This window comes from Mobula birostris, chromosome 2, assembly GCF_030028105.1.
Source record: "Mobula birostris isolate sMobBir1 chromosome 2, sMobBir1.hap1, whole genome shotgun sequence".
NCBI lineage: Eukaryota > Metazoa > Chordata > Chondrichthyes > Myliobatiformes > Myliobatidae > Mobula > Mobula birostris.
In genome coordinates, this window is record NC_092371.1 from 86,437,386 (window position 1) to 86,461,465 (window position 24,080).

A 24,080-nucleotide genomic window follows, 5' to 3' on the forward strand; every position below is an offset into this window, starting at 1 on the left:
AGACAGATGGAGAGAGAGGAGAAACAGAGGGAAAGGGAATTCGAATTGGAGAAATTAAGGTTAAGGGCCGAGCAGGGGCTCGTGCCGAACCTAGGTGGAGGGTTCCGGGCGACCCAGGAGGTTAGGCTGGTTCCCCCATTTGACGATACCGACGTGGATCGGTACTTTCTCCACTTCGAAAAAGTGGCTATAAGTCAGGAATGGCCGAGGGATAAGTGGGCTGTGTTACTTCAGAGTGTACTGAAAGGGAAAGCCCAAGAAGCTTACTCCGCTTTGTCCGCGGAAGATGCCCAGAGGTATGAGGTGGTGAAAGAGGCCATCCTCAGGATTTATGAGTTGGTCACGGAGGCATATCGGCAGAGGTTCCGGAATGCGAGGAAGCAGTGGGACCGCACGTATTTGGAGTTTGCCCGTGAGATGCAGACATATTGTGAGCGTTGGTGCGCCTCAAAGTGGGTAGAAGGGGATTATGACAGACTGCTGCAGCTGATCCTGATTGAGCAGTTTAAAGGTTGTGTCCCTGAGGGTATGAGACCCTACCTCGATGAGAAAGAGGCAGCCACGTTAGCTGCAACTGCTAAGTTAGCGGATGAGTATGCGTTGATGCATAAAATGAAGTTTGCCCCGAGTAAAGGCTACCAGAAGGGTAGTCAGGACGGCGGGGAGAGTCCGCCGGAAAAGTCAGAAAGTAAGCCGGGGACTAGTGAAAAGGATAAGGTAGACCGGGAGCAGTCTGGTAAGAAGTCTCCTGGGGTCGTCTGTTATAATTGTGGGAAAGCCGGACACTTTGCGTCCAGGTGCTTTGCCCCAAAGAAGGAGACGGGAAAAGGAAAAACAGCGATTTTGAATGGCTGTATCGAGCTGTTAAGCGAACCGCTAGGGAAGGACAGGTCTGAAAAAGTTCAGGAAGGGCGCGAGAAGTTTATCTCGGCCGGATTGGTGTCAGTGAAGGAGGGGTTAAAACCAGTTCCAGTGCGGATCTGGAGAGACACGGGAGCGTGTCAGTCACTAATACTGAATAGTGTATTAGAGTTTAGCTCAGAGACCCAGACTGGGGAGGTAGAGGTCAAAGGTGTTGGGGAAGGGACAGAGTCAGTCCCTTTGCACCAGGTACACTTACAAAGCAACCTGGTCTCTGGACTAGTCACAATCAGGGTGAGGTCCGAATTACCGATGAAAGGCGTGGAAGTCTTGCTCGGTAATGACATCGCCGGGGGAATCGTGTTCCCAGTCATGAGATTGACAGGTCAGCCTGCCAGCAGTGAGGCCCCGCCCATGGACTCACAGGTTCATCCCGGGGCTGCGGTGGTAAATTTAGCTGAGACGTTTCTGCCAACCTTGTACGAGAAGAGGGTAGAAAATGAAAAGAAGGAGTGTAGTGAGACAAGAGGTAGTGGGGGAGCTGGGACAGACATAGCATTAGCCAGGAAAGAATTTGTGCAGACGCAGGAGCGAGACGAGGGGCTGATGGTTTCGGCAGAGACAGCTCTCTCTGACACAGCTTTAACAAGGGAACTAGTAGGCTATTGTGCGGAGGAGGAAGTGCTAAGGAAGAAAGGGAAACCAAGTACCGTGCCCGCAGATGAGGAGTGGGGGGTGGTGCAAAAGAGTTATGAGGATGAGGTTTTTAACCTGGCCCACAAGGTACCCCCCGGTGGACATTTTGTGGTGCTGGAGGAAACAGTTGGTGGAATCATGAAAGAGGTTTACCGGCTGCCCAGGGGGAAGGATGTTATTGATCATGACCGACGTGAACTGAGACGGTCACAGGCTTTTGATATGCTAACAAACCTAGTCGGTGTTAGCGTGGAAATCAATGAAGCTAGGGGCCCCCTGATAAGAGGAAAAAACCATTTTGAAATGATTAGTATGGGATCGATCAGATGGGAGAAGGCTATTGTTTTGGCCAGGTCTACTGATAAGGTCTCTCCCTTAATCCCCGAACAAAGCGAATCTTTAGCAGAAGTAATTAAACGACTCGCACCTGTGTGCTTGATTGTCCCGAGGCGATGCAAAGAACTGGGACGTTGGGTGATGTCTGTTACAATAGGGCAGCATTCATATATAATGAGTAATTCAGTGACTAAAGGGCTGACGAACACAGAGGTGTGTATTGGCAATTTAATACGGCTGTCTGAAGCCAGCTTGATAGTGAACCTTGAAAAAAATGAGTTCAGCCACACGAAGGTCACTTACCTGGGAATTGTAGTGACACAGGGGCAGCTGGCAGCGATGCAAGCTACAGTGCAGGCTATCGCTGACCTCCCAACCCCAACAGACAAGAGGGCCCTCAGAAGGCTCTTGGAGAAGGTGGGGTACTGTAGGAAGTTTTGCAATAACTCTGCGGTCACTACCCCTCCCCCTCCTACTAAGCCCATACGAGAGAAAACTGAGTCGGAATGGGACGACCCTTGTTATTGTGGTCCGGGACAAAACCAAATGAGAGGTTACATTGATCGAAATTCATCAGTGTTTTTGGCCACTATGAAGTTTGCTGAGTTGGAGCCTGGTCTAAGGGATTATTAATAACACATGTAAAAGGAACAGAAAATGCGATGACTGTCTGTCAAGGTGTTGACAACCTCAAACTCGCTGTGTTAGCCAAATAGCTGATAAAGATGTATATTTGTGTGTGTATCAAATAATGCATTCATGTTTGTAATTTTTACATCCCGGTAAAAATCCTTAAAGGGAGGAAGTGTGACGAGAATACACATAAAATTAAGATGTTTGCTGGCCTGGGTTAGCATCAGTGACATCAGCAGTTGGTCTGCCACCTGTCCTCAGGGGGAAGGAGAGATAAGGAACATGAAGCAGCATGTGGAGGTGTTAATGAAGGAGCCATCAGTCTGGGTATTGCCAAGATCGGCTCCCCCTTTGAACCCTGAACTGTTTGAAGTGATGGACAGGCGATCTGGAGATGTGTAATGAAGGAACGGGGGAGAGAGCTGTCTGGAGCGGCTCCCCCTTTGAACCCTGAACTGTCTGAAGTAATGGACAGGCGATACCCCAGCAGGGGGATAAAAAGGGACAGGTTCACTAAGGCAGGACACACATGACACCCGAGGTAACGAGACCCTGGAAGCGGTGCGTCTCTCACAAGTCGGTGAGAAGCTCTTGGACGGCTGATCGGGGGATCAGCCTTAAACGCACAGGGTGGAACGGTACGATCAGCGGGAACCCGGTGTGTGTCCGCCCTTGCCTGGGTGCCGGTTTCACTGCAGAGGATCGACCGCATCTGGAGGAGGGGTCACAGTCGGTGACCTCAGGTGACATCACAAAGGACTCGCCCGAAAGCTGCTAATGAGCAATATCGCCGGTCTGTGAGTGGAAGCCGTTCTGAATGATCAGTCGTTCCCATTCTCTCTCTCTCTCCCCCCACGTTGTCCATCGCCATGGCAACGATTACTGCGAACTGAACTAAATTGGACTGAACTTTTGTGTCGCTTTGAAATTTGGTCATTTACCCCCAGACAACGATAGAGCTTGATTGATGCTGTTATCTTAATTCTGTGCACATGTGTGGTTATCATTGCTGAACTGTTGCATTTATTATCCTTTCGATTACTGTGTTGCCTGTTTCTTTAATAAAACTTTCTTAGTTCTAGTAATCCAGACTCCAACTGAGTGATCCATTTCTGCTGGTTTGGCAACCCAGTTACAGGGTACGTAACAGCTTATCTAAATGTTTCTTAAATGTTCCTAATGTATCTGCCTCTACCACCACCCCTGGGAAGGCGTTTCACACATTCACCACTCTCTGTGTGAAAACCTACCTCTGACATTTCCCCCCTATACTTTCCTCCAATCAACTTAAAATTGGGCCCCATGGAACCAGCCATTTTCACCTGGGGAAGTCTCTGGCTGTCTACTCTATCTATCTGTGACCATGTGGGTTTTCTCTGGTGCTCCGGATTCCACCCACCCTCCAGAGATGTACGTGGCAACACTTGCAGGCTGCCTCCTCCCCCCAGCACAATCTTTGGACTGTGTTTGTTCATACAAAAGATACATTTCAATGTACATGTGATAAACACAGCTGATCTTTAAGATAATCCTTAAATCTTTGTGTAATCTACTTGCTGTACCAGAATCTGACCTCACAAAGTGCATTCCCTCACACTCCACCTGCCACCGCTGCCCCAGTTTCCGCAGCCTGCATTAAGTCCTTTGTAATCCATGATTCCATTGATTTCATCTCACCTCCATACTTACCAAACGCATCACATATATTCTCATGCAGGCCAGTTTAGTTACTTTTAAATAGTTCCAAAACATGCCTAATTTGTTTCGGTCCTCAATGGCTCTAAATTCCCAAAGCATTGGATCCAAACAGAGAAGTAATTGACTCGGTGTGTAACTCTGTCCAGACAAGTACTAAACTGGCAGATGTAGGTAGTTGCAGCAATCTGCTCCCTCCTTTACCAGAGCCTACTCACCGTTGAATTATTACAGAAAAGAACCGGGACACACCCATACCCAGAGGGGAATAACTGGGGGGGGGGCGGTGGTTCTGAGATATCAAATAAAATAATTGATTATGTAAGGGTTACCAGCTGGTGAAGTTGATGTCTATACAGATCCATTGTCTGTAACTGTCTTGTTAGTAACAGAGAGAGGTTGTCAAGTTGGCACCACTCCCTAATCACCACACTTCCAGTTTTTTCTTTCCCCCGCTCATTTCCGTCAACTGCCCCCTATATTCAAGTTGGAGCATGCGTGTGAAACCCACGTGCTCACAGGGAGGATGTACAAACTCCCAGCAGACAGCGGCAGAATTGAAACTGGACCAGAGATCATGCAAACCCTGATCGGTAATTGTACAAACCCTGACTAGAGAACGTACAAACGCCAATCGGAAATTTTACAAACCCCGATCGGAGAATGTACAAACCCCGATCGGGGAAGGTACAAACTCCTTGGCAGAACTGAACACCGAATGGTGATTGCCGACTAACTGATACGCTACCTCATAGGGTTGTGTTCCTAGAAAACTGTCAATACAATTTCCTGTAACATGAAAATTGACAAATTTTATTGGGTTTTTTTGCATTTATGTGTTTATTTGGTTATTTATTTTTCTCTCACTTAAATTCCTTGAGCAAATTTTTGTTTTGGAACATGGACATCACAGCACAGTTACAGGTCCTTCGGTCCATTTTGTGCCAACTTTTTAACCTACTGTCAGATCAGTCTAACTAGCCTCCATTTTGCAATCATCCATAGGCCTGTCTTAAGTGTTTCTTAAATGTCCCTGATGTATCTGCCTCTCTCACCGCCCTGGCAGGGCATTTCACCGATGCAACACTCTGTGCAGAAAAAGATACCTCTGACATACCCCCAATGTTTTCCTCCAATCACCTTTAAATTATAACATCTCATATCAGCCATTTGCACTCTGGGAAAAAGTCTCTGCTGTTCATCGATCTATGACTTATCATCTTGTACACCTCCATCAAGTCAGCAAATCGTCCTGCACCTCTATGTTCTTGGTAGTGCATTTTGTAATGGTGAAGTTCTGTTACCCCTAAACATGGGGTTCACTATATTTAGAACTCACTCAAGCCCAAGGGCACATTTGAAGTATCCAGAGACAGACCATACAGTCGCTCAGTCCCACAGGACAGCTCTCCTGTGGTTCCCCACTGACACATAATCATTTACAACGCTGAAATATTATTTGATTAATGTGACTGGGGAGCAGAGTGGCCTAACGCTCAGCACTGTGACCTCACATCATCAGCAACCGTGCTTAGTCCTGTCCACTGGTGCTCTCTGTGTGGAGTTTGCAGGGCTGCTCTTTGTAGGAATGAATGTGTGTGGGTACATTGGACTTCGGAATTCATAATAGGGGCTTGTTAGTACGGTACTAGGGGCCCAGATTCATTAATTTATCACAAGTACATCAAGATGTCCAGTGAAACGCAACATTTACACCAACAACCAACACAACCTTGGGGAGCTGGGGGCAGCAGGTGTCGTCACACATTCCCGTACCAACAGAACTTGTCCACAGTGCTTGGCAGAACAACACAGAACACAACAGCAGCAAAACAAGCCCCTTTCCTCCCTCCCACCCACCCATGCACAAACGCAGGCAAGCCCCCAGACCCAGCACAGGCCCCCAGACCCAGCACAGGCCCCCAGACCCAGTTCAGGCCTCCAGACCCAGGACAGGCCTCCAGACCCAGTTCAGGTCGTCTCCAGTGGACTCACAGAGTCCGTTAAATTGGGGCTTCAGACATCCCACCTCTCCCGGAAGTTCCGGGAGTCTCCCGCATATTAATAGTGGCTCCCTGATGCCTGCAAATTATATACAATATCACGGAAATCTGTTTTTTTGAGCCGAGCGAGAGAAAGCAAGAGAGAGTGCGAGAGCGACCACGAGAGACAGCGAGAGAGAAAGCAAGCGAGAGTGCGCGAGCGAGAGAGCGCGAGAGCAAGCAAGCGAGCGAGAAAGCAAGTGAGAGCGCTTGAGAGCGCGCGAGCGAGAGCGCGCCATGGCAGAGTGTTCCAAAAAATATATAAAACGTACGTCACTCCAGTCTACACTAAAGTGTACCCCTGCCTAATAGGGGTCAAAATAATGACAGTGTTGCTCGCTGCACTGTTTGCAACAGTGACTTTTCTATTGCCCATGGTGGGTTAAGACTGTAAAAGACATGTTGAGGTGAGTTTAACAGGTGTCATTCGTTCATTAGCATAGCTAACGCTATTTAAACTAGCTGGCTAGCTGCTAAGGAGCTACTCTATTGCAGACATCCCACCTCTCCTGGCAGTCTCCCGCAAATTGATGGTGCTACCTCCCTGAAGTGAGTTTTTGCAGGGTGGGATGTCTGGCTTCATAACTCAGGGATGTGTCATACTGGTAGAAACATTTCAATCACGTCTTTCAGCCTCAAGTGAACTAGTGTGGACCTGGTCTAATCCCAGTGAATATGGACTCCTCCACCCCGGGGCTGTAATTGAGAAGCCATCAGATCCCTGAGGAAGTAAAACCTGCAGCCTGGGCCTCGGGCTAATCACACAAGTTTGGTCTTTGTCACTCTGAAGAGGTGGCCGAGGTTCTGGTGTAGCTGGTCCATCCAGATGTTTGCTGATCTTTGTTCACCGTTGCTGATTTCAGTATTTCTGCAGTAGGGTGGGGCCAGAGAGGCAGGTCCTGCACAGATCCCAAAGGTAAATAAAAGTGATCAAGCAAACCAGCTGGTTGTAATGGAGAACACGCGAGGTTCTGCAGATGCTAGAAACCTTGAGCAAAGCACTCACACAAAATGCTGGAGGAACTTGGCAGGTTGGGCAGCGTCAACAGAGAGGAATGAACAGTCGACGTTTTGGGCTGAGACACCTCGTCAGGTTGTAATGGAGGCACAAATGACAGCAGACAGAGCAACAAGTGATCAGCAGGTCGAGCGGCATCTGTGAAGGCAAGGAATCCTCGGTACTTTGGGACAAAACCCTACATTGCCCTGGTTGTAACAAGGATGATGCGGGATTGGGCAGCGACTGTGCCTTACAACCCACCAACTAAGGGTAAAAGTCCATGCAAATATCAGAGTAGATATTTCCAATGTTATTGTATGTGGAGTTATTGGGAGTCGTCCCCCTTTCCCTTGGGGTCCTGGGGTGACACGGCAGTACTGTGCCACTGATTCTTAAGTTGGTTTATGGACTGCGCGGCCGCCGGGAGGAGACCAGCGTAGCACGTGTATGGAAAGTGTGAGAGGTTACCCCCCACACCCCTGCCCGTTTGAGTACCTGAACATGATCCTCACGTTCTGGCTGCACTTCACTGCCAAGCTCCTGATCTGCAGTCACCCAGTACGGAGCGGGAGCAGGAGGGGGTGCTGTGTGAGCAATTCATCCCTAACATTGCAGAAACCTTCCCAGCATCTATACAGCAAGGCCAGTATTGTGCTGTGTTCAGTGGTGGGATGAACACTCTTCACTGGCCTGGGTGAGACCAGGGCCAACCACACTCACAAAACTCAACACCATCCAGGACATAGCAGGCTGTTTGTCTGATGGACCACCTCCCTCCACCACTGGTGTACGGGGACTGTAGTGTGCACCATCTATAAAATTAGACAGCTAAGCAGCCCTGACAGCATCTCTTGAACCTGTGTCCAAGGGAAGCAGATGCAGGGGAATGCCTCCACCCACAGATCTCTCTCCACCTCACACAGCAGCCTGGCTTGGAAATATATTGTCATTCCTTCTTGTTCAAAGGGTCTAAACTCCGAAACTCCTTCCCCAACAGGAACCAAGGGAGTCCTGTCACCCCTCCAACTGTTGTGTATTTCATATGTAAGGGGTTTCTTCTTTTATGTTACTGAGTGGACTAATTAAAATGGCTTCTTTGTTATGTTAACTGCTGAGAAAGTCCTCCTGCTAGCAGTTTGTTTAGATTATGTTATTGATAAGAGAGTGAACGAACTAATTTGGATAGATGTTATTCTTTCTGGTGTGTCTGTAAGTTATTGTGATGCGCGGGTTTTTGGGCAGAAGGTGCGATGGAGAGCGAGGGAATGGACAAGGTGCTGTGAGCTGGCTAACAGGGTCGGACCCCGAGCAGGAGTCCGAGGTCCAGGGTCTTCGGCGAGGAGAGGAGATGGAGACCGACTCGTGTGGAGCGTCTGGTCGACCACCGTGGTTGGTCCCAGGCGGCGGGTCGAGGTGGTCAGAAGGGATTGAATGGTTAAGAGAGAATGGTTAATCGTTACTAGAGCTCCAACTGTTTGTGCACGAAGAAATTGAACTTCGATAAGTGTGGCGCCTTTTATTTCCTTTCATATTTTATCTCTATTAATGATCTAGTTCTGGTAATATCTATAAACTGTAATTCATTTAATCGTATCTGGTGTATTGTCTGTTATTTGGCATGGTGGGGTACATCACACAGCATCCACACAAACTGATTACCCAGACTGGCGGGGCCGAGGGCTATTTCCCAAGACGACAGCCAGTCGAGCGACCCTGAGGCCTTCCGGGGGGCTACACATATATCAGTAATATTTGGGTAATATTGTACATACATTGTTAGATGAAGCATTTTTTGTTTGTTTAAATACTTCATTACGAGTTATATGTACACGCGAATGGCATACGTCATCACAATACCACATCAAGCATGCACCTTTTGAGATGCCAACACACGCAGGAGAAAGGTGTCCAGAACTACACGCACAAAATGCATCTGTGCAAACAAACAGTCAATGTTTCGGGATAAGACCCCTCTTCCGGTGGCCAGAGCTGTCAGAACCATTTCCTGCAGTCTCAGAGTCAATTCCTACCACAGTCTCAGGCCCCAGGACCTGAGGTTGTTTCACAGACACAAATCTCACCTTTAGTGACATATGTCAGCTCACAGTCACATCATACACCTATATGTTGCTTAAAGTAAAAACAAAGTTAGACTTGCATTATGGACCGCCACTCCATTGGTTTTATGTTTTGAACATAACATTAATCTTCTCAAGGGAGATGAGGGACAGCTAATAACCAACTGGGAAATGTTCAGAGCCAGAAAATGCATCAACAAAACACTTAGAAAAAAGCACAAAGAAATATGAAAGATCTAATACATTGCTTCCATTACACAACATCACAGTCCTGGGTGCCAAAGCTGAATGTTCAAGACAGCTCCCTAATCACTCCCCCCTCTGAAATCACTCTCCCCAAACACTCAACCCACTCTTTCTCATCCCAATCACTCCCCCAATATCTCTACCCCAATCACCCCTTCCCAGTTTCTCTCTCCCCAATCATTTTCCCTCCGCAATCTCTCTCTCCTCAATCACTCCTGTCCTTCCTGAATCACTCTCTTTTCTCTCTAATCAATACTCTCCCCAATCACTGCCCCTAGCCTCTCTCCCCAATCTCTTCCCTCCCCGGCTTTTCTCTCCTCAATCACCTCAGACTCTCCTTCCCCAATCACTCCCTGTTCTCTCTCACCAATTACTCTTCCCTAATCACTAGTCACTAAGTTCCTTCCTATCTTCCCACCCCACCTCCTCCAATTACCCCCTCCCTCTTTGTCTCAGTCCCACACCTGAGGGCCTTTTATCTTTTCTTCAATGCCTCTGAGGTCTCCGTTGAAAGCATGCCCACATTTTCAGGCCGCACATTGTAGAACAGAATGGTGGCAATGTTAAACAGCATCACCTCTTTCACTCCACTTCCTGACTCCCCTGTCATGGCTGAGGGTTTTTAAGAGAGAGCAGAAAAGTTAAATATAGAAGCATTACCTCAGGTCTAGATGTTTCGTGTCCTACTTTTCTGCACCGAGACCGAGTTTCATTGACTGTTTAGCTGTTGATTTTAGGCGTTAAGATGGATCATGGTGGTGATTCCCAGTAAGATCCGTCCCTCCTTCCTGTACAGACATCACACAAGCAACATGGTCACTGGTGCTGCCCGAGGAGTGTTAGCCAGCACATTGGGCTTGCCTCCAGATCATCGATAAGCTCTTTACATCCAGAGCAGCCTGGGGTTAACACAATTAACTCAGTAAACACTGTGCCAAGACTCTTTTACCACATCCGTTCCTATTTGTGGGTCTCAAATTGTTATCTGAACAGGAAGTAAGGCACAGCTGCAGGGAGGGATCTAACTAAGTCGACAAACCCACAAGGTGAACAGATAGAGGCTTATTTAGAGACTGTCACGCCACACCTTCACCCTGAAGTGAAGTGCACCCAGTGGCAGCACTCTCTAATCTCTCAGGCAGAGACCCCCGAGCTCGAGTCCTGCTCCAGAGTTTTGGGCTCAAATCCAGGCCAGAGCTTGGGGTCACATGTTCACCCGAGGACCCCGTGTTTCCTGTGGAGTGGGCTGAAAAGATCTCACAGAACTTGCTGGGAAAGAGCACTGAAGTTTCTCCAGTTCCTCAGCTATTATCTAGTCATTATCTCCTTGCTGCTTGTGGGAACTTTTAGTTTACAAAATGGCTACATCCTTTCCTTCACGTTGATGGCTATGAAATGTTTTAGTGAAGACATGCAGGAGTCCTAATTAACGCAGACACAGAATGCTGGAGAATGCTATTTATTCCCCTCCATAGATACTGCCTGACTTGCACTTTGTGTGTCTCACCAGTTTTAATCCCTGCCTGTTCTGTCCTCTGGACAGAGGGATCCCACAACACTGATTTGCAAACTAGTACATTGGCCTTTATTAATCGAAGTATTGAGTATAAGAGCTGGAATGTTATGATGAGGTTGTATAAGGCATTCGTGAGGCCAGATCTGGAGTATTGTGTTCAGTTTTGGTCACCAAATTACAGGAAGGATATAAATAAGGTTGAAAGAGTGCAGAGAATGTTTACAAGGATGTTACCGGGACTTGAGAAACTCAGTTACAGAGAAAGGTTGAATAGGTTAGGACTTTATTCCCTGGAGTGTAGAAGAATGAGGGGAGATTTGATAGAGGTATATAAAATTATGATGGGTATAGATAGAGTGAATGCAAGCAGGCTTTTTCCACTGAGGCAAGGGGAGAAAAAAACCAGAGGACATGGGTTAAGGGTGAGGGGGGGAAAAGTTTAAAGGGAACATTAGGGGGGGCTTCTTCACACAGAGAGTGGTGGGAGTACGGAATGAGCTGCCAGACGAGGTGGTAAATGCGGGTTCTTTTTTAACATTTAAGAATAAATTGGACAGATACATGGATGGGAGGTGTATGGAAGGATATGGTCTGTGTGCAGGTCAATGGGACTAGGCAGAAAATGGTTTGGCACAGCCAAGAAGGGCCAAAAGGCCTGTTTCTGTGCTGTAGTTTCTATGGTTATAGTTTCTAGTTTTTTTGGAAGGCTGGAGTTCAATCTTTCTGAAGCAATATAATAAAAGCAGACTGGTTGACCATTGCTAATTCTGTTTGCCTTCTTAAAACCTGTCCCTGAACAGGGTAACCCAAAGCAACACATACACAAAAGTCTTGATGAAGGGTCTCAGCCTGAAACTTCAACTGCTTACTGTTTTCCACAGATGCTGCCTGACCTGCTGAGATCCTCCAGCATTTTGTATCTGTTGCTCGGATTTCCAGCGTCGCAGATTTTCTCTTGTTTGTGATGCACGCAAAATACCAGAGGAACTCAGCAGCTCAGACAGCATATACGGAGAATACTAAACAGTCAGCGTTTCAGGATGAGACCCGTCATCAGCACTGAAGGGTCTTGGCCCAAAATGTCAACTGTTTATTCCCCTTCATAGATGCTGCCTGACCTGCTGAATTTCTCCAGCATTTTGCGTGCGTTACGTTGGATTGCCAGCATCTGTACAATCTCTTGGGTTTGTGAGATGTCCAAATTAAATGTAATTCAAAATTTGATTGGATTGGATCCGAACCCAAAGCTAATAAACTAAGTTGTTAAAAGTTCCTCCCCCATTATAGCAGGGACACAATGCAATAGGTTCTTTAGCCAGAGGGTGGTGAATCTGTGGAATTCATTAGCACAGACAGCTGTGGAGGCCAAGTCATCGGGTATACTTAAAGTAGAGATTGATAGGTTCTTGATTAGTCAGGGCATCAAAGGTTATGGGAAGGATGGAATTGAGAGGGAAAATAAATCAGCTGATGTGGAATGGTGGAGCAGACTCAATGGGCCGAGTGGCCTAATTCTGCTCCTGTGTCTTATGGCCTTTCAATCACTTTGCTCTGAGAGCCAGTGAGAGTGAGGGTAATGTGGACTCAGGCACTTCTATCTCCACCATCAGTACTGTCCACAGGAGGTGTTGCCCCAGGAAGACAGCATCCAGCATCAAGATCCCTACCACCCAGACCACGTCACCTCCTCACAGCTCCCACTGGGCACGAGGTTCAGAAACCTGAAGCCCCACAACACCAGCTTCGGGAACAGCTACTTCACTTCAGCCATTCGGTTCTTGATCCAACAACCACAGTCCCAATCGCTCGCTCAGCACGGCAACACCGGGAGCACAGTGCATCCAATGGACCTTGCCTCTTTGTTCTTTCTGGTCCAATTTGTGTTTGGTCTGTTACTTTGTGAACGTGTGTAAGATGTTGGTGTGCTTGTGATGCTGCTCTAAGCACAGGCTGACAGGATGGTACAGAAACTGCATGCTACGCTGCCTTTATTTAGTCAAGACTCTGAGTTCAAGAGTCAGAAAGTTATGTTGTAGCTTTATAAAACTCTGCTTAGGCCACATCTGGAGTGTTGCATACAGCTCTGCTCACCGTATTATCGGAAGGATGTTGAGGCTTTAGAGATAGTGCAGAAGAGGTTTACCAGGGTGCTGCCTGGATTAGAGGGCACGCGCTATAATGAGAGGTCGGACAAACTTGGGCTGTTTTCTCTAGAGTGGCGAAGGCTGAGGGGAAATCTGATACAAGTTTACAAGACTATGAGAGGCATAGATAGAGCAGACAGACAGCAGCCTTTTGCCCAGGGTTGCAATATCTAATACCAGACGGTATGCTTTGCAGGTAAGAGGGGATGTGTGGGGTAAGGTTTTTTTGGGATAATAAAAAACTTTATTAATAAAATTTACTTTGAACTTTTTAAACAAAGAAAGTGGAGGCTGTCTGGAATGCGTTGCTAGGGCTGGGTGAGAGACTGGGCGGATATGGACATTGTACAGGCTGAAGAGATTACATTACCAGTTTAGTTACTTCAACACAACATCTTCAGCAGACGGTTCTGTCGCTGTGCAGTACTCTTCTACGTTCTAAGTAAAAGCTAGGGATCTTCTCTTTGGAGCAAAGGGGGATGACAGGTGGCTGGACAGAGGTGTACAAGATGATATGAGGTTTACAGTAGATCAGGTGCATAGTCAAAGGACGGAAATGGCTAATACAAGGGGAATCATTTTAAAGTGATTGGAAGAAAGTACAGGGGAGATGTCAGAAGTGGGTGTGTGGAACTTGCTGCCAGGAGTGGTGGTAGAAGCAAGTATATTAAGAACATTTAAGAGACTCTTAGATAGACACATGGATGATAGAAAAGTAGGAGGTATGTTGGAGGGAAGGGTTAGATTGATCTTAGAGAGGGTTAAAGCAACCGTACAGCATTGTGGGCCGAAGGGCCTGTACTGTGCTGTCGTGTTCTCTGTTCTCCGTTAACTTTCCGTTGCACCTGAACATACATGTACTTGTACACTTGAGAGAAAACGGTGACCCACCCTTGCCACAGTGACCGGTCCACAGTCTTGTACTTCTGAGAATGGCTAAGTAACAAGCGAATATACAGAAATAAAACCAGATTCTTCGTATTACTACATGACCAGCTGAGGTTTGGGGCAGGTGGAAACTTGTTTAAAGTTCAGCTAATTTTAGTGGTTTCGAGCTGCATGCATCCGCAGTCTCTGGTCGCCTATTTTAGATGACACCTGGCCAATTGCACACAGTGCATTGTTACCCTCTCTTCTCTCTTCCTGCTGCCTGTTCACAGTCACTACAACAACCGAGCCAACTTCTGATCTCTCAACCCTGACTTTTTCTTCCTGCCATTGACTAAGTCACACTTGCTCTCTTTCTCTTTCACACACACACTCAAACAAACAAACAAAATGACAAGCAGGCTTTTTCCTCTGAGGCTGGGTGAGACTTCAACTACAGCTTGTTAGTTAATGGTGAAAGGTGAAATATTTAAGAGGAACTTCTTCACAGGGTGGTGAGAGTGTGGAATGAGCTGCCAGTGGAAGTAGTGGAAGCGGGTTCAATTGCAAAATTTAAGACAAGTTTGGATAGGTACATGGATGGGAGGGATATGGACGACTATGGTCCAGGTGTGGGTAGATGGGACTAGGGAGAAGTTTGGATAGGTACATGGATGGGAGGGATATGGAGGATTATGGGCCGGGTGTGGGTCGATGGACTAGGGAGAATAATAGTTTGATGGTCTAGATGGGCTGAAGGGCCTGTTTCTGTACTGTAGTGTTCTCTGACTACGACACACACAGAGGAACTGAGGAAGGCATTGTTGTGGTTGCACTGAGACACTGATCATTGTATCCGACGCTGACACGCATCATTAGAATTCACTTTGGAAATTGTTCATTTCTTCCACAGACACTGCCTGACCTGCTGAGTTCCTTCAGCAGTTTGTGCGTGTTGCTCTGGGTTTCCAATATCTGCAGAATCTCTTGCGTTTCAGATTTCAGAGATCTGGTTCCAAGGGAGGGAAGGATATGGATTTTGCCCTCCAGAGATTAAAGCTGAAAGATGAGCTTTATTTGTCACACGTACATTGAAACATACAGTGAAATGTGTTGTTTGTGTCCAATCAAATCAGCAGGGGTCTGCTGGGGGTCGCCACGCTTCTGGCATCACATGGCACACCCACAGCTAGCCCGCATGCCTTTGGAATGTGGGAGTCAAGTGGAGCAGCTGGTTCACAGGGAAAACGTACAGACAGCCCCGATGGGTGATTGCTACTGCTGTCAAGCCACTGCGCTAACTGCTATGTTGCCATGCCAGCCAGCCCTCGTGTGTGTGAGGCGGGGATGGATGGCAGGCTAGGGAGGTGGCTAGGTTTGGGGGAACAGATGAGGGCAGCTTGCTGGAGATAAGGAGGGGTGAGAGTGAGAGTGAGAATCGATACAGCAGAGGGTCTGGATTCCCAAATCCACCCTGCTCGTGGACTGTCTGATCCCACTCCCATCAGGGAGGAGGCTATGTAGCATCCACACCAGGACCACCAGACTCAAAAACAGTCACTTTCCCCAAGCAGTGAGGCTGATCAACACCTCCACCCTCTAACTCACCCCTTCACACCCCCAAGCACCACTAGTTTCTCATTTCCTGTCAGTCACCTTATGTACAGATGCTCCTAAGCTCAGTGTCACTCTATGAACATACAATCAATGTATATAAGCTAATTGTATGTATTTACATTTCATGTGCTGTTCATCCTATTGTGTTTTTTGTGCTGTATCAAATCAGAAGTATCAATGATTTGGTTCTTCATTGCACTGGTGTACTGGAAATGACGTGGAACGACCTTGAAGTGAATTGAAACCAGCAACCCCAACAACAGCTGCCTAAAGTACTGGGGAGGGAAAAACTCAGACAGCGAGTGATGAGTCTTACATGGAAATGAGGGGCATTGCATGCGTAGTTACATGGAGAGTGAGGGCAGTATGTGATGCAAAATGATACAGAAACAGCAGTTATTGTGCCTTAATTTGTTAATATAATCAATTTCTAATTTGCAAGGAGGAGTGATGTGACATGTACAGCTACTGCTTTGGAGTTTGGCAGCTTCAAGTCAAGTCGTCACTTTTTATTGTCATTTCAACCATAACTGCTGGTACAGAACATAGTAAAAATGAGACAACGTTTTTCAGGACCATGGTGCTACATGAAACAATACAAAAACTACACTGAACTATGTAAAACAACACAAAAACTACATTAGACTACAGACCTATCCAGGACTGCATAAAGTGCACAAAACAGTGCAGGCATTACAATAAATAATAAACAAGACAATAGGCACAGTAGAGGGCAGTAGGTGGTGTCAAGCCACGCTCTGGGTATTGAGGAGTCTGATGGCTTGGGGGAAGAAACTGTTACATAGTCTGGTCATGACAGCCCGAATGCTTCGGTGCCTTTTGCCAGATGGCAGGAGGGAGAAGAGTTTGTATGAGGGGTGCATGGGGTCCTTCATAATGTTGTTTTCTTTGCGGATGCAGCGTGTGGTGTAAATGTCTAATGCGGGAAGAGAGACCCTGATGATCTTCTCAGCAGACCTCACATCTGGGGATATCAGATCAGAGGTTGAACAGAGTAGATTAAAGGAGGAAGGGTTAAGGCTGCAGGGAGGATGCCGTGTTTGGCAGGACCAGTGGGCAAAAGGGGCTGTTTTGGTGCCATATCCACTCTCTGGTCAGGGAGGATGCCGTGTTTGGCAGGACCAGTGGGCAAAAGGGGCTGTTTTGGTGCCATATCCACTCTCTGGTCAGGGAGGATGCCGTGTTTGGCAGGGCCAGTGGGTAAAAGGGGCTGTTTTGGTGCCATATCCACTCTCTGGTCAGGGAGGATGCCGTGTTTGGCAGGGCCAGTGGGCAAAAGGGGCTGTTTTGGTGCCATATCCACTCTCTGGTCAGGGAGGATGCCGTGTTTGGCAGGACCAGTGGGCAAAAGGGGCTGTTTTGGTGCCATATCCACTCTCTGGTCAGGGAGGATGCCGTGTTTGGCAGGGCCAGTGGGCAAAAGGGGCTGTTTTGGTGCCATATCCACTCTCTGGTCAGGGAGGATGCCGTGTTTGGCAGGGCCAGTGGGCAAAAGGGGCTGTTTTGGTGCCATATCCACTCTCTGGTCAGGGAGGATGCCGTGTTTGGCAGGGCCAGTGGGCAAAAGGGGCTGTTTGGTGCCATATCCACTCTCTGGTCAGGGAGGATGCCGTGTTTGGCAGGGCCAGTGGGTAAAAGGGGCTGTTTTGGTGCCATATCCACTCTCTGGTCAGGGAGGATGCCGTGTTTGGCAGGGCCAGTGGGCAAAAGGGGCTGTTTTGGTGCCATATCCACTCTCTGGTCAGGGAGGATGCCGTGTTTGGCAGGGCCAGTGGGCAAAAGGGGCTGTTTTGGTGCCATATCCACTCTCTGGTCAGGGAGGATGCCGTGTTTGGCAGGGCCAGTGGGCAAAAGGGGCTGTTTTGGTGCCATATCCACTCTCTGGTCAGGGAGGATGCCGTGTTTGGCAGGGCCAGTGGGCAAAAGGGGCTGTTTTGGTGCCATATCCACTCTCTGGTCAGGGAGGATGCCGTGTTTGGCAGGGCCAGTGGGCAAAAGGGGCTGTTTTGGTGCCATATCCACTCTCTGGTCAGGGAGGATGCCGTGTTTGGCAGGGCCAGTGGGCAAAAGGGGCTGTTTTGGTGCCATATCCACTCTCTGGTCAGGGAGGATGCCGTGTTTGGCAGGACCAGTGGGCAAAAGGGGCTGTTTTGGTGCCATATCCACTCTCTGGTCAGGGAGGATGCCGTGTTTGGCAGGACCAGTGGGCAAAAGGGGCTGTTTTGGTGCCATATCCACTCTCTGGCCAGGGAGGATGCCGTGTTTGGCAGGACCAGTGGGCAAAAGGGGCTGTTTAGGTACCATATCCACTCTCTGGCCAGGGAGGATGCCGCGTTTGGCAGGACCAGTGGGTAAAAGGGGCTGTTTTCGTATCATATCCATTCTCAGTCATTGTCGGACTGCTGAGATAAAGGCCTTCAGGCTAACTGGCCCATAACAACTAAGATGCTTTCAGGGACTTGAGGACGTGAGTTATAAGGAAAGTTGAATAGGCTGGGACCTTATTCCCTGGAGTATCGAAGATTGAGAGGAAATTTGATAGAGGTAGACAGTTATGGAGGATAGAGATAGGGTAAATGCAAGCAGGCTTTTTCCACTGAGTTTGGGTGGGACGAGAGCTGGAGGTCGTGGGTTAAGGGTGAAAGGTAAAATGTTAAAGGGTAACATGTGGGGAACTTCCTCACTCAGAGGGTGGTGAGTGTGTGGAATGAGCTGCCAGTGGAAGTGGTGCATGCAGATTTGAGTGCAACACTCAAGAGAAGTTTGATTGGATAGATCGATTGGTATTTTATTGAAAGTAGAGAGTCACAGATGCATTACAGGTACACAGACATACAGATAGTAGAAGAGTAGTAACAAAGAACAAAAAGTAAGTTACCTCAATCAGTCTAACAAGAGGGGGATCATCACTTCCCTGGCTCATTACAGAGCCTCATGCCGACAGTAAGAATGACCTCATATAGTGCTCTTTGGAGCAGCGTAGTTGTCTTAGTCCAATACTAAAGGTGTTCCTCTGTTCAGCCAAGGTGGCATGCAGAGAGTGAGAACCATTGTCCAGAATTGCCAGGATTTTCTGTCAGGTCCTTTGTTCTACCACAGCCTCCAGTGTGTCCAGTTTGACTCCTATAACAGAGCCAGCCTTTCTAATCAGTTTATTGAGGCTGTTGGCAATCACCCGTGTTGATTGCCCAGCACACCACACCATTCTGTAGAAGATTGTACTGGTGACAACAGACTGGTAGAACATGTGAGGAGAGGCCTACATACACCAAAGGACCTCAGTCTCCTCAGAAAGTAGAAGTGACTCTGGGAGGGGTATGGAAGGCTATGGTCCAGGGGCAGGTCGATGGGACTAGATAGATTAATAGTTCAGCACTGACTAGATGGGATGAAGGGCCTGTTTTTGTGCTGTATTGCTCTCTGATTCTAAGCCATGCTGGGTTATAACTGTAGTTTTTGATGGACTGAAATCATGGTCTCTTCGGGATTTTTGCAATTGCTTGCTTGGTGGGTGGTGGGGGGGGCTTATGCTTCCTGCTGGAACAAGTGGGGGGAGGGAAGGATGGAGGGTCGATGCTTTGCTGCTACTTGTGTGTGTGAGGGGCTTTGGGGTTCTAACGTCTTCTGACATTCATTCTTTGGGGGTTTTCCTACTGTTGCGAGAATGTCTGTGAAGAGTAAGAATTTCAGGTTGTATACCCGTGTACATTCTCTGACATTAAATGGTACCATTGAACTCAGCAAGTCAGGCAGCATCTTTAGAGGGGAATAAACAGTTGCTGTGAGACCCTTCATCAGGATTGTCTGATCATCTGATGTAAGGTCTAGGCCCCAAAACGTCGGCTGTTCATTCCTGACCTGCTGAGTTCCTCCCGCATTTTGTGGGTGTTTCTCCAGATTTCCAGCATTTCCAGAATCTCTCCTGTTTAAGGTTTTCACTGTACCTTGAAACATGACAATAATAAACCCACTTATTTATTTCTTTTATAGATTCAGTGCGATAACAGGCCCTTCTGGCCCAATGAACCCATGCCGCACGATTACACCCGAGACCAATTAATCCACTAACCCGCACGTCTTTGGAATGTGGGAGGAAAGTGGAGCAGCATGCAGTTATGGGGAGAACATACAAACGCCTGACAGACAGTGGCAGGAATTGAACCTGGATCGCTGGCACTGCTACACTAGCACGCCGCATTGTCATCAAAGGTGTTTCACGGCTGAAGCTCCTTTTGTCTGATCAGGAAGAACAGGGACGTTATCTGTGGGACATCTCAGTTCTGTACGAAAAGTCAAATTTCCAACTGCTGTGCTAACAACAGGCTATTAATAACTTAATCTGAATAACACTGTGCCCAGAGGGAGCTGGTCTAACAAATACGTGTTATAAAACAATCCAAATTAAAATAGAGTCATCTTGTATTCACATTACACCTGTCTAGGAATATTTTGTAGCCAATAAAACATACTGGATCTGTAGTGAAAGACAGCTTGTACCCTGATGTCAGACGACTTCTGAAGAGCTCCCAGTATGATAAAAAGGACTTCACAATACTGTATACCTGGTTATGACCTTATTGTCTGCCTGCACTGCACTTTCCCTGTCACTGTAACACTTGATTCTGCATTCTGTTATTGTTTAGCCCTTGTGCTAACCTCAATGCACTGTTGTGATGAAATGATCTGTGTGAACTATCTACAGGACAAATTGTTCAAGGTACACGACTACAATAAACCAGTTTACTACTTTACTGATCTAACCTGTGTACAGTACGTTTCCTCAGAAGTAACATCAAAACAGTTTGTTATTTGCACTTTCTGGTCATGCTCTCCATCAGGCAGGAGGTACAGGAGCTTTAGGTCCCACACCAGCAGGTTCAGAAACAGTCGTTACTCTCCAATCATCCGGCTCCTGAACCAGCGTGGATAACTTCACTCACCTCAACTCGGAACTGATTCCACAACCTACAGACTCAGTTGTCAATGATCCTACAGCTTGTGTTCTCAGTGTTATTTATTTTTTATTTGCACTATTTGTTTTCGTTTGCACTTTGGTTGGTTCTCAGTTTTTGTTTCTATAGTTTTTTAACTATATGGGGCTTGTCAGCCGTGGTTGGCAGCTCATCTGGGAGAAGGAAAACTCTGATCTCAAACCTCCGCTGCCATACCCACTCATAGGGAAGTCTTCAGAAGTAAATCTGCAGCTGGCGTCCCTAAGTCAGTCCTACACTGAGTTCAATGCTGACCGGAAATTCCTGCAATGCAGCTGATGCCGAACTGTATCCGTCTGCCATTCCTTTGGGTTCATCAGCTGTGTGGATGGGGAGACTGCTGTATGGGGAACAGCTTGCTCTCCATATCGTACTGCCCTGGCTTGCATAGACAGCTAGGATCCAACATCCACGGTCGACCCCGACAATTGCCAGTTTAGTTGTTATTGTGCTGCAGGAAAGGGAAGAGGCAGTTTCAGCACAGTCAGCTCCGACAAACAGCAGAGGTGATTAGCAAGGGGATCGGAACAATTCCTGTTCCTGTTCCTTAAGGGAAGTGATAGCTGTGGCCAGAACTCTTGTGACTGCAATGGGGAAACTGGAGATGACATTGGTGTCTCTGCTTTCCCTGGGCACCCTGCTCCCTTCCGCCCGTCCGCAGCTCTCTCAGGGTACATAGCAGGGGGTAATCAGCAGAGCAGGTCCACGGGAGTATGACATGCCTCTTCTCAGCACTGCCATCAGGGAGGACGTATAACAGTCTGAAAGCACACACTAAGTTGTTCAGGAACAGCTTCTTTCCTCTGCCATCTGGTTTCTGAATGAACCTACAGTACCGTGCAAATGTTTTTGGCACATATTATAGCTAGGGTGCCTGAGACACTTGCACAGTACTGTAATAATTTTATGTATTGCACTGTAATGCTGTTGCTGCTGCTGCTGCAAAAAAAATTATGGCATACGTGAGTGATGATAAACCTGATTCTGAGATGGGTCTCTATTGTGGACTGAGAGTGGGAAGGGGGCAGGGAGAGGGGAATCATGGCTGGGAAAGGGGAAAGGGAGAGGAGAGGGAGCATGAAACACCAGAGACCATCTAATGATGAACAAACCACTTGTTCGGAATTAAATTACCTTGCCAGGTGTCTCAGGGCTGGCTGTTTCTGTACCTGTCCCCCCCCACTGGCCCCTGGCACTCCTGCACTGCCACCTGCCCCTCACCTTCTTGAGGCGCTCCACTCTCGCCATTCCCAACATCCTTTGCTCCGGCCAGATTTACAAACGCGCTCTAGTTCCATGTTGACAACACAATACTAGCTAGATATATGTGCCTAAGACTTTTGCATAGCACTGTAAGTACACTCTTTCTGTTTTTTGCTCTCTTCTTGCACTATATACTTAATTGTGTGTGTATATATATATATATATAAAATCTCATAGTAAATTATAGTATTTAAAATTATACATTGCCGCAAAACAACAAATTTCACGACAGAGGCTGGTGATATTAAACCAGATTCAGCTTTTGATCCTGTCACATGAGAGCAAGTCCATGCTCTGCTATACCACAGCACAGTAAGATAGTTCAACTCAGAGAGGCACACTGTAACAACACACACCCAGATAAGCTATAACCCACAGATACACATCCTGTTAACCTCAAGAGATTCTGCAGATGCTGGAAACTTCCAGCAACACACACAAAATGCTGGAGGAACTCAGCAGGTCAGGCAGCATCTATGGCAGGGTTCCCATCCTGGGGTACACAGACCCCTTGCTTGATGGTATTGGTGCATGGCAGAAGAAAGGTTGGTAACCCCTGATCTATGGAGAGGAAGAAGCAGTTGACGTTTCGGCACAAAATATCGATTGTTTATTCACGTCTATAGCTGCTGCCTGACCACCTGTGTTCCTCCAGCAGTTTACATGTTGCTCTGATGACCTGAGCACAAATCAGCTTTCGGTGCAAATCCGAGGGACACCCGAGTGTTTCGGTGTGACCTTTCAGAGTTAAACTGGGGCCTCATCTCCTCTCTGAGCTGGATCCAATGGTCTGCTCACTGCTTCAGGGGAGGCTTATGAGGCGGTCCAGAGTTGTTTTGAGGTGACAGACTGGCAGGCACTCTGTGAGCCACATGGGGAGGATATTGATGGGCTCACAGAGTGCATCACTGATTACATCAACTTCTGTGTGGACTGCAATGTTCCAACAAGAACCGTCCTTTGTTATTCAAATAACAAGCCATGGGTGACAAAGGACAATAAGGACATCCTGAATGCTAAAAAGAGGGCATTTAGAGATGGAAATAGGGAGGAACTGAGGGCAATACAGAGTGACCTGAAAGCCAGGATCAGGGAGGCTAAAGACAGGTACAGGAGGAAGCTTGAGTGGAAACTCCAGCAGAACAACATGAGAGAAGTCTGGAGGGGGATGAGGACCATCACTGGGTTCCAGTAAACTAGCAACAGAGGAGTTGAAGGCAGTGTGGACAGGGCCAACGAACTTAACCTGTTCTTTAACAGATTTGACAGTGTGGCCCCCCGCCCATCCCACACATGAGCCATCTGTTGTCAGCCCCCAACCAACACATATCCCACTCTCCCCTCCTACCCCTCCTCACAGTCCCCCACCCTGCTCTTATGACTATACCCCTTCCCCACACGAAACCAGCACGGTGGGCTTCACAGCTGAACAGGTGAGAAGACAGCTGAAACGTCTCAACCCAAGCAAGGCTGCAGGACCGGATGGTGTCAGTACCAGGGTGCTCAAAGCCTGTGCCCCTCAGCTATGTGGAATACTTCGCCATGTCTTCAACCTGAGCCTGAGGCTCCGGAGGGTTCCTGTATTGTGGAAGACGTCCTGCCTCGTCCCTGTGCTGAAGACGCCGCGCCCCAGCGGCCTCAATGACTACAGACCGGTGGCATTGACCTCCCACATCATGAAGACCCTGGAGAGACTTGTTCTGGAGCTGCTCCGGCCTATGGTCAGGCCACACTTAGATCCCCTCCAGTCTGCCTACCAGCCCCGACTAGAAGTTGAGGATGCCATCGTCTACCTGCTGAACCGTGTCTACGCCCACCTGGACACGCCAGAGAGCACTGTGAGGGTCATGTTTTTTGACTTCTCCAGTGCGTTCAACACCATCCGCCCTGCTCTGCTGGGGGAGAAGCTGACAGCGATGCAGGTGGATGCTTTCCTGGTGTCATGGATTCTTGATTACCTGACTGGCAGACCTGTGCTTGCAACACTGTGTGTCCGACAGAGTGATCAGCAGCACTGGGGCTCCACAGGGGACTGTCTTGTCTCCCTTTCTTTCACCATTTACACCTCGGACTT

At 47.8% G+C, this 24,080-nt stretch overlaps 1 protein-coding gene across 4 annotated transcripts in view; it reads right to left on the minus strand.

Annotated features, from left to right (window-relative positions):
* LOC140188337 (neurocalcin-delta-like) overlaps window positions 1-24,080 on the minus strand; it is a 66,189-nt gene that overhangs the window by 11,478 nt on the left and 30,631 nt on the right. For 2 of the 4 annotated variants that reach the window (XM_072244502.1, XM_072244510.1), the window contains exon 2: window positions 10,248-10,375. The exons of 1 other annotated variant lie outside the window; for it this stretch is intronic. The gene's annotated coding sequence lies outside the window, so the exon portion shown is untranslated. Of the gene's footprint in view, window positions 1-10,051; window positions 10,162-10,247; window positions 10,376-24,080 lie in introns of those variants that run through there. One more of the 4 variants, XM_072244527.1, reaches the window with a different exon arrangement.